This window comes from Eurosta solidaginis, chromosome 3 (genome assembly GCF_040869045.1).
Source record: "Eurosta solidaginis isolate ZX-2024a chromosome 3, ASM4086904v1, whole genome shotgun sequence".
Lineage (NCBI taxonomy): Eukaryota > Metazoa > Arthropoda > Insecta > Diptera > Tephritidae > Eurosta > Eurosta solidaginis.
This window is the reverse complement of record NC_090321.1, coordinates 132,670,611-132,682,227: the sequence shown is the minus strand read 5'-3', so window position 1 is coordinate 132,682,227 and position 11,617 is coordinate 132,670,611. Positions and strand designations below refer to the sequence as shown.

Below are 11,617 nucleotides of genomic sequence, written 5' to 3'. Positions count from 1 at the left end.
CCAGGTGCACCACGTGGTTACGTGGGTCAAATGATGCCACCAACACAACCTGGACAGGCGCCGATACCCAGTCAACCACCCAAGCCGGGTTAACCCCCAATACCCGGACACGTCCGGACGTCCTGGTTATAATGTACGCTAATACAACTAATATATTTAAAAATTTGCTGATGATTATTTTTGTGTTATTTTCTTTAGCAACCACCTGCGCCTGTAACTGGTAAATATCAACAGCCGCAACAGTATGATCAAGCCCAAGGCCGTTTAGATCCCGATCAGATGCCAAATCCGATAATAAAATAGCGCTGGTGGTGCTTTTATTACTAATGAACAGGGTTTATTACTACCATTGGTGACCACAAAATATGTGGTAGAAGATCAGGGTAACTCCTCGCCACGTTACGTTAGGTATCGCTATTCGAAATTAATGTTTTGTTTGGCAATTACATTGATTTTTCTTCTTTGCAGGTCCTCTTTGTATTGCATACCTGCAACAGCTGATTTATTAAAAACAACAGCTTTGTCCATTACACTTACCGTATAACCAATGGCACGAACGGTTGAGGGTGAATAGGAGCTACCCATTGTAAATTTTGGTGAATTGGGTCCAATTAGATGTAATCGTTGCAAGGCTCATATGCAATTTGTAGATGCTGGTCGTCGTTACTAATGTCTTATGTGTAAAGTAACAACAGATGGTTAAAAAATCTTTAACTTTTACTTGTTTTCATTGATACTTATTTTTGTTCAACAGTGCCAACTGTATATTTGCAACATTTGGGCCACACCGGACGGCGTGTCGATAAATATGAACTTCTGAACTTGTATTGGGTACATATGAGTTTTTGTGTAAATGTGTGCGTACAAATAGCTCTCAAGGTAAACCTCAACTCATATCCAACATCAATGCCTCGCAATCAATTGTGGATGCTGTACGCACTACATTGGGTCCACGCAGTATGGACAAGCATATTGTTGATTCCAGTGGTAAGGCCACAATTTCAAATGATGGTGCAACCATTATGAAACTATTGGATATTGTGCATCCAGCCGTAAAACTGTAATCGACATCGCCAAATCTCAAGATGCTGAGGTAAGTTTTTTGTTATATTAGAATGTTCAGTAGTACTTTAAGCAGGTGAAATCTTAAAACAAGGTAAACCATATGTTGAGGAAGGCGTATCATCATTAAAGCTATACGTAAAGCATTATAATTATGCATGATTAAATATGACATGGCTGTACATGTCGAAGCGCCAATCAAAGGAACAACAAAGTGCTTTATTGGAAAAATGCTCTGCATGTGGTGGTGGTGCTGTTATGACTACAGCTAATGATAATAATTCAAGTGTTTTGGGTCAATGTGATTACTTTGAAGAACGTCAAGTTGGTGGTGAACATTTCAACATTTTCCAAGGTTTGATAGTGGGTTTGACATTAATTTCATTTTTATAGTTTATAATTATTTAAAGGTTGCGTTAATGCTAGAACATATACATTGATTTTACGTGGCGGTGCCGAACAATTTTTGGAAAAAACTGAGCTTCGTTACATGATGCTATAATGATTGTGCGGCGTACAATTAAACATGATTCTGTTGTTGCTGGTAAGTCAAAATACAAATTGAAAAAATGTCTAATCCTAAATTGTTAAGTAATATTATGAAAAGATTGTGTCCAACTCCGGAAGAAAAAACTATAAAATTTGTGTAAGTGAAATGATAATTATTGCTTTTGGTTGTAGTTTGGAGGCATCGTCTTCGAATGCCTTCTGGTCCTATATGTCGTTTCTTTTGCAAACTACCTGTAAGGCGTTAAACTGATCAGTAACGTCGCCGTGGACTCGTTCAGTGTAATGGCGACCCCAAGTTCCTTGTGGAAATAGGGGGTGGGGCGGGATGGCTTAGAAGCTTTAAAGTGATGATATTAATCGTTCCCGAGTTGGTTGTTGTTGTTGTAGCAGTGCTTCGCCCCACCTAATAGGTGCGACCGATCACAAATTGTCATCGATATCCTCTAACGGGAGTCCAAAGAAACTTGCTGTTTCAACAGGGGTGGAGCATAATGAAAGAGGTGTTAGAGCGTGGTTCCACATTACAATTAAAGAGATGGTTGGTGTCATGTGGGGACACATTGCAAGCGGGGCACACATTTTGTATGTCGGGGTTGATTTTGGATAGGTAAGATTTTAACCTGTTACAGTATCCAGAACGAAGTTGAGCTAGAGTGACTCGCTTTTCCCTGGGGAGTATGCGGTCCTCTTCCGCAAGTTTTGGGTACTGTTCTTTGAGTACTGATTCACCGGGCAATTCCTAGCATAAAGGTCCGACGCCTGTTTGTGGAGTTCACTGAGGACCTGCTTGTGTTTTTTTGCTTCATACGGCTGAGTTATCAACTGTCGTATTTCCTCAAAATGCTTACGGAGATTACTCTTTAATCCCCTAAGCGGTGTTGGATCAACAATCAGATGTCTGTTGGGATGCCCAGGTTTCTGAGTATTCTACAGGAACTGTTTGGTTAGCATTTCATTTCTTTCCCTTATTGGGAATTTTCTCGCTTCATTGTGCAGGTGGTGTTCCGAGGACATAAGAAGGCAGCCCGTAGCGGTTTGTATTTGTATTTGTATTTATTAGGCAATTCATCCCAGCACAACAATTTGGCAAAAATTATTTTATAGTACTACTCGGTAAAAGGCATAAAATAGGAACAATTTAAACTTGAAACCTAAAGCTAATGACTATGGCTAAGAAAAGGTTACAATAAATAATATATTTAATAAATAGTAAATAAATAAATAAACGAATGATAGAGTAATTTGCTTAGAAGAAATCAGTATTTTAATTGTCTAGGTTACTATAGAAACTTGTTAATTCTTTATTGAAGAGCAGAGCATTGCTTATAAGCCTAAGCCTAGAAGGGAGCAAGTTCCAAAGACGTATGGAAGTAATGAAGAACTGGCGATCAGATATTAGCACACGATGTCGGAAGTGGGTAAGGAGAACAGATCTAGACGACTAGAGAAAATTTAGCCTCCGATACAGATAGTCAGGTTCCTTCATATATATTTATTTATGTAGCGTAGTGAGCGTTTTAAATTTAATAAGGTTATCGAAAGAAATGTTTAGCAACCTGTAAGCATGATGAGAGACGTGGTCAAGTCTTTTCAACCCATAGACGTATCTAGCAATGTTGTTATAAACAACATTAAGTTTCCTATTACATACATAGTCACAATTAGAGTAAACCTCACAACCATAAAGGAGCGTAGGTATTAAGTACGCTTTTGCTATTAGGAGACGAATATGTAACGGAGTAAAATATTGTGTAAGCCAGAGTGTACGAAGCATCCCATACACTTTTCCCACTGTGGGAAGATGTGATCTTTCCACGTCAAGGTTTTGTTAAAAACTACACCTAGATTTTTTGCCGTGCCAACGTATTCTATAATAGTGTTGTCTAAAATAAAATTTTCCATTCCACTTTTATCTAGTGACCTTCTATGAATGACTATACATTTCGACTTCTTAGGGTTAAGACATAAGCCGTTCATAGAAGCCCACGTACCAATTTGACACAAATCGTAATTTAAGTTATTAATACATGAACTGGTACGATCACTAGGGCAGCACATATACAATTGTACGTCGTCAGCATAAATGTGAATATTGCAATTCTTGAGAACACCAGGCAAATCGTTTATATACAAAACAAATAACAGGGGACCAAGGATTGAGCCTTGTTGGACTCCTCTTAAAACACTGACGAAGTCAGGCTTTCTGCTACCAACACTTACTGCCTGAGTTCGGTTGGCCAAATACGATCTGATTAGGGCTGTTGCACAATTGGAGAAATTAAATAGGTTGTCCAGCTTCTTGCAGAGAACGGTGTGGTCGACCGAGTCAAACGCTTTTGAATGGTCGAGAAGAGTCAGGAAAGCAGTAAAATTGTTGTCAAATTGTTCTCGAATATCCTCTATCACCGATAGGAGCGCCGTTTTAAAGCTACGATTTGACCTGAATCTAGACTGGGAATCTGTGAGAAGGTTATTATCCTGCACATAAGTATTTATCTGGCAGTGCAAAATTCGTTCGGCGACCTTGGAAAGGAAAGGCAGAATAGCTATAGGTCTATACTCCTTGTTTTGCTTGGGGATTGGGATTACCTTAGCAACTTTCCAACATTTGGGAAATACACAGGACGTCAGCACAGAGTTAACCAAGTAGGTTAAGTGAGGAAGGATTTTAGGAAGAATTGTTTTTAACAAGTAAGGAAGGCTAAGTTCGGGTGTAACCGAACATTACATACTCAGTTGAGAGCTATGGAGACAAAATAAGGAAACTCACCATGTAGGAAAATGAACCTAGGGTAACCCTGGAATGTGGTTGTATGACATGTGTATCAAATGGAAGGTATTAAAGAGTATTTTAAGAGAGAGTAGGCCATAGTTCTATGGATGGACGCCATTTAGGGATATCGCCATAAAGGTGGACCAGGGCTGACTCTAGAATTTGTTTGTACGATATGGGTATCAAATGAAAGGTGTTACTGAGCATTTTAAGAGGGAGTGGGCCTTAGGTCTATCGGTAGACGCCTTTTCGAGATATCGCCATTAAGGTGGACCAGGGGTGACTCTAGAATGTGTTTGTACGATATGGGTATCAAATGAAAGGTGGTAATGAGTATTTTAAAAGGGAATGGGCTTTAGTTCTATAGGTGAACGCCTTTTCGAGAAATCGCCATAAAGGTGGACCAGGGGTGACTCTAGAATATGTTTGTACGATATGGGTATCAAATGAAAGCCGTTAATGAGTATTTTGAAAAGGAGTGATCCTTAGTTCCATAGGTGGACGCCGTTTCGAGATATCGCCATAAAGGTGGACCAGGGGTGTTTCTAGAATGTGTTTGTACGATATGGGAATCAAATGAAAGGTGTTACTGAGCATTTTAAGAGGGAGTGGGCATTAGGTCTATAGGTGGACGCCTTTTCGAGATATCGCCATTAGGGTGGGCCAGGGGTGACTCTAGAATGTTTGTACGATATGGGTATCAAACGAAAAGTGTTACTGAGCATTTTAAGAGGGAGTGGGCATTAGGTCTATAGGTGGACGCCTTTTCGAAGTGTCGCCATTAGGGTGGGCCAAGGGTGACTCTAGAATGTGTTTGTATGATATGGGTATCAAATGAAAGCTGTTAATGAGTATTTTGATAAGGAGTGATCCTTAGTTCCATAGGTGTACGCCGTTTCGAGATATCGCCATAAAGGTGGTCCAGGGGTGTTTCTAGAATGTGTTTGTACGATATGGGAATCAAATGAAAGGTGTTACTGAGCATTTTAAGAGGGAGTGGGCATGAGGTCTATAGGTGGACGTCTTTTCGAGATATCGTCATTAGGGTGGGCCAGGGGTGACTCTAGAATGTGTTTGTACGATATGGGTATCAAACGAAAGGTGTTACTCAGCATTTTAAGAGGGAGTGGGCATTAGGTCTATAGGTGGACGCCTTTTCGAGATATCGCCATTAGGGTGGGCCAGGGGTGACTATAGAATGTTTGTACGATATGGGTATCAAACGAAAGGTGTTACTGAGCATTTTAAGAGGGAGTGGGCATTAGGTCTATAGGTGGATGCCTTTTCGAGATATCGCTATTAGGGTGGGCCAGGGGTGACTCTAGAATGTGTTTGTACGATATGGGTATCAAATGAAAGGTGGTAATGAGTATTTTAAAAGGGAGTAATCCTTAGTTCTACAGGTGGACGCCTTTTCGAGATATCGCCATAAAGGTGGACCAAGGGTGACTCTAGAATGTTTGTACGATATGGGTATCAAACGAAAGGTGTTACTGAGCATTTTAAGAGGGAGTCGGCATTAGGTCTATAGGTGGACGCCTTTTCGAGATATCGCCATTAGGGTGGGCCAGGGTGACTCTAGAATGTGTTTGTACGATATGGGTAGCAAATGAAAGGTGGTAATGAGTATTTTAAAAGGGAGTAATCCTTAATTCTATAGGTGGACGCCTTTTCGAGATATCGCCATAAAGGTGCACCAAGGGTGACTCTAGAATGTTTGTACGATATGGGTATCAAACGAAAGGTGTTACTGAGCATTTTAAGAGGGAGTGGGCATTAGGTCTATAGGTGGACGCCTTTTCGAGATATCGCCATTAGGGTGGGCCAGGGGTGACTCTAGAATGTTTGTACGATATGGGTATCAAACGAAAGGTGTTACTGAGCATTTTAAAAGGGAGTGGGCATTAGGTCTATAGGTGGACGCCTTTTCGAGATATCGCCATTAGGGTGGGCCAGGGGTGACTCTATAATGTTTGTACGATATGGGTATCAAACGAAAGGTGTTACTGAGTATTTTAAGAGGGAGTGGGCATTAGGTCTATAGGTGGACGCCTTTTCGAGATATCGCCATTAGGGTGGGCCAGGGGTGACTCTAGAATGTGTTTGTACGATATGGATATCAAATTAAAGGTATTAATGAGGGTTTTAAAAGCGAGTGGTTCTTAGATGTATATGTGAAGGCGTTCTCGCGATATCGACCAAAATGTGGACCAGGTGATCCAGAAAATCATGTCGGGTACTGCTAATTTATTTATATATGCAATACCACTAACAGTATTCTTGCCAAGATTCCAAGGGCTGTTGATTTCGCCTTGTAGAACTTTTTCATTTTCTTCTACTTAATATGGTAGGTGTCACACCCATTTTACAAAGTTTTTTCCAAAGTTATATTTTGCGTCAATAAACCAATCCAGTTACCATGTTTCATCCCTTTTTTCGTATTTGGTATAGAATTATGGCATTTTTTTCATTTTTCGTAATTTTCGATATCGATAAAGTGGGCGTGGTTATGGTCGGATTTCGGCCATTTTTTATACCAAGATAAAGTGAGTTCAGATAAGTACGTGGGCTAAGTTTAGTAAAGATATATCGGTTTTTGCTCAAGTTATTGTGTTAACGGTCGAGCGGAAAGACAGACGGTGGACTGTGTATAAAAACTGGGCGTGGCTTCCACCGATTTCGCCCATTTTCACAGAGAACAGTTACCGTCATAGAATCTATGCCTCTACCAAATTTGAGAAGGATTGGTAAATGTTTGTTCGACTTATGGCATTAAAAGTGTTCTAGACAAACTAAATGAAAATGGGCGGAGCCACGCCCATTTTGAAATTTTCTTTTATTTTTGTATATTGTTGCATCATATCATTACTGGAGTTGAATTTTGACTTAATTTACTTATATACAGTAAATATATTAAATTTTTTGTTAAAATTTGAATTAAAAAAAAAAATTTTTTAAAAAGTGGGCGTGTTCTTCATCCAATTTTGCTAATTTTTATTTAGCACATATATAGTAATAGTAGTAACGTTCCTGCCAAATTTCATCATGATATCTTCAACGACTCCCAAATTACAGCTTGCAAAACTTTTAAATTACCTTCTTGTAAAAGTGGGCGGTGCCACGCCCATTGTCCAAAATCTTACTAATTTTCTATTCTGCGTCATAACGTGAACCCATCTACCAAGTTTCATCGCTTTAACCGCCTTTGGCAATGAATTATCGCATTTTTTCGGTTTTTCGAAATTTTCGATATCGAAAAAGTGGGCGTGGTTATAGTCCGATATCGTTCATTTTAAATAGCGATCTGAGATGAGTGCCTAGGAATCTACATACCAAATTTCATCAAGATACCTCAAAATTTACTCAAGTTATCGTGTTAACGGACGGACGGACATGGCTCAATCAAATTTTTTTTCGATACTGATGATTTTGATTTATGGAAGTCTATATCTATCTCGATTCCTTTATACCTGTACAACCAACCGTTATCCAATCAAAGTTAATATACTCTGTGAGCTCTGCTCAACTGAGTATAAAAATTTCGGACATATACCATCGAACCCCATAGCATTAGACTTTACTGAAAGAATGGCTTGAACGACATCACAATCATCGACATTAGCAAACTCAAGAGGACCAAAATCAACATTAGCGCGAATACAATAATTGTCAGCACATATATTGTCAGTTGAGATTGGCAGATTTACAAAATTTATATTTATCTCGTTAATGCCTACATCAGGGAGGACAGAAATATCGCATTTGGATTTTCCGATACCAATATGTTTAATCGACTTCCAAGTTTCCTTCGAACTCAAAGCAGCACTAAACTTGTTATTATAAAATTTCTGCTTAGCTGACCTAATGGCTTTGTTTGCAGCGATCCTAGCTGCTTTGAAGCAGTTGTGAGCCTCCAGGGTTTTGTATCTTTTCCATCGTGAGTAAGCAAGGTTACGCTGGTGAATTAAGTGTTTTGGATTGGCACTAAACCAAGGGGTATTATTGTGTGTAGCAGCTTTGCACATGCTGGCACATGGTTGTCGAAAAGCCTAATAATATGGTTCTGTAGGAATGATACCTGATCATCGACCGATGTCAGCGTACGAATCAAGCTCCATTCGACCGATTCCACCGCTGCATTAAGGGAACTGTAATCTATGCTTCTAAAATCACGATACGTAAAGGAACATTGGATGTGTGACGTTTGAAAGTTGTAACTAAGAAATATCAGATCGTGTTTTGAAAAGCAAGATGCCGACAATTGATCGTAGTGGCATTTTTCAGGGGCTCATTCACAAAAAATAAATCCAGCAAAGACGAATTTGAGTCAGTAAAGTGTGCAGGTGAAGTTAAATTGGTGAGAAAAAGTCCAAGAGACTCCATACTTAGTTTTAGAATTGAGTCGACGAGAAGGTTGGAGTTGAAATCCCCAGCGATGATTATATTATCATAGCTTATAAGTAGAGGCTCGAGAAATTCAATAAAGCCAGAGAAGTCAACTCCACGATTAGGTCTGTATGCACAGCCGATAAGAAGCCTTTCATTATTTACAGAGAACACGTCTACGAACACAGTTTTGGGGGCAGCATTTTGGCAGGCCTGCATTTTCTTCCAACCTTTAGGCTTGGCGACCATATCGGAGACGCGCACCATGCAAACGTCTATTTATATTTACCCCAAGTACTGCCGATTTATCGACTTATATTAAATATTTGTTACAGCTCTGGGTAATGTCATATGGTCGACATTTGGCGCGGCCTTGTTTTAAATAAGGTCGCCGATGATTTGGTTGGTGACAATATCAGGTTTCGCGAGGCTAGATAGATAGATAGCTGTTTTTTTTGTTTATTACAAAGCTCATCGATGTAGGAAACAATAGCATAGGCGTAGAAGCAATAGTGACTACTAGTGGTAAAGGTAGCTATTGATATGTAGAAGTTAAGCAGAAGTTTGAATATGAGTTTTTTTAAGTTATTGCAAAGAAAGCGTTGTTTCTAAGAATGTTTCTGAGAATGAAGAATAAAACCTATTCAAACTCAATTTTGACCAGGACAAAGCCGCTGAGACTTCGCTATACTTTAACATACAATACGTTACCCCATTTTAGCACAACTATCATTTTTTGATTTTATTAAATTTTATAAAATGTTTCTTCCTCTACAGTTCCATTTCGGTATTGGATGGTAAATATGGCTTTCGCATTTTCTCCATCAATAACTGTGACAAGGTGGAAGAAATCTATGCGCGTAAATCGCAACATATTATCTTGGTGGAGCGTTTCTTCAATAGCTCTCTAGTGGTGATGTTGACAGCAGAGAAACCCAACTGTTTACAAATGTTACACTTCAAAAAGAATCAAAATATCTGCCACTGCGTCTACGGCTCAAATACCCACAGTATATGAATGAATCGAACGCACCTAATTGTCTGCCTAACGGATAGTATACATATTCATCAAATCGAAAATATTGCACCAAACTAACTGGGTCTGAATACTGAAACAGTACACATATTCAAATTCGATGAGAAGGCTGTGATGATGGTATAGAGTGAGTTTTTGAATAACATACGAAAACCACTTTAACCCATCTATATATTTGCATTACAGCTAAAGCTTTACAAACAGCAAAAATTGCTGGCGCCAAGCAATTGGAAAAGGCAGTGAAGCATTCATCACACTGTACGGATGGTGCAAAGTTAGAAACTGCTGTTGTAACTGCAGCCACCGACACAACGGTATCTCTACTTCGCCGAGTAGCGGCTCGTCCGACTATCTATCGAAGACAGTATAATCATATCTTTTGCCAACACAGGTTAGCGATGTGCTTGCACAGGAAAAGATTTCAATTGGAAAACAAAAACCAATTAAGAGAGTTTATGTTGTTATTAAACTACTTTTCTTTATACCAACTGTATTAATTTAAGTTGCAATTTCATGTGCATATATAATAAGGGATGTCGTGATACGATTGCTGTCGGAATTATATTTGAAACCAATCAATACTCCTGCTAAGGGTTGGAGAATTATTGCTTGAATGATTAGATTTAGAACAATAATAAGTCTGACTCAATTACTAGTCGTACATTTTTAAGTTCATCAATTACGACAGCAATCGGTTTCCACGACACCTTTGAATATTCTTGATCTGAAAAAAGAGTAAACCTAATCTGAATTTCTACTAAGCTTTAAGTTGTAGATTATTCAAATAATTGGAGTTTTTTCTAAAGCTTAAAATTATTTTCTGTTCGCTTGGAAAGGTTTCAATTGGAAGACGAAAACCAGTTAAGCGAGTTTATTATTAAGATACTTACTTTTCTTTGAGCGGCCACCATGGTGTGATGGTAGCGTGCTCCGCCTATCACACCGTATGCCCTGGGTTCAACTCCCGGGCAAAGCAACATCAAAATTTTAGAAATAAGATTTTTCAATTAGAAGAACATTTTTCTAAGCGGGGTCGCCCCTCGGCAGTGTTTGGCAAGCACTCCGGGTGTATTTCTGCCATGAAAAGCTCTCAGTGAAAACTCATCTGCTTTGCAGATGCCGTTCGGAGTCGGCATAAAACATGTAGGTCCCGTCCGGCCAATTTGTAGGGAAAATCAAGAGGAGCAAGACGCAAATTGGAAGAGAAGCTCGGCCTTAGATCTCTTCGGAGGTTATCGCGCCTTACATTTATTTTATTTACTTACTTTTCTTTATATGAACTGTATTAATTTAAGTTACAATTTCATGTACATATATAATAAAGTATGTCGTGGTACGATTGCTATTGGAATTAGATTTGAAACCAATCAATACTTCTGCTAAGGGTTGCAGAATTATTGCTGGAATGTTTAGATTTAGAACAATAATAAGTCTGACTCAATTACTAGTCGTACATTTTTAAGTTCACCAATTACGACAGCAATCTGATTCCACGACACCTTTGAATATTCTTGATCTGAAAAAAAAGTAAACCTAATCTGAATTTCTACTAAGCTTTAAGTTGTAGATTATTCAAATAATTGGAGTTTTTTCTAAAGCTTAAAATTATTTTCTGCTCGCTTAGAAAAGATTTCAATTGGAAAACATAACCCAATTATGCGAGTTTATTTATTATTAAAGTACTTACTTCTTTTTTATATGAACTGTATTAATATAAGTTCCAATTTCATGTACATATATAATAATATTGAAAATAATAAATGTTGAAAATTCAATTTTTTTGGTTCATATTTTATTCATATGGCTGCTCCAGGTAAAGTAAATCGGCAGGTAAAATTCAAGTTATATAC

At 38.6% G+C, this 11,617-nt stretch overlaps 1 long non-coding RNA gene across 1 annotated transcript; it reads left to right on the top strand.

Moving 5' to 3' along the window:
- Nucleotides 1-1,306: 1,306 nt before the first annotated feature.
- Nucleotides 1,307-11,403, top strand: LOC137244281 (uncharacterized). The gene is made up of 4 exons (XR_010950876.1): nt 1,307-1,417; nt 1,473-1,606; nt 9,509-9,894; nt 9,954-11,403. It is a non-coding gene; the product is annotated as an uncharacterized lncRNA (long non-coding RNA).
- Nucleotides 11,404-11,617: the final 214 nt, after the last annotated feature.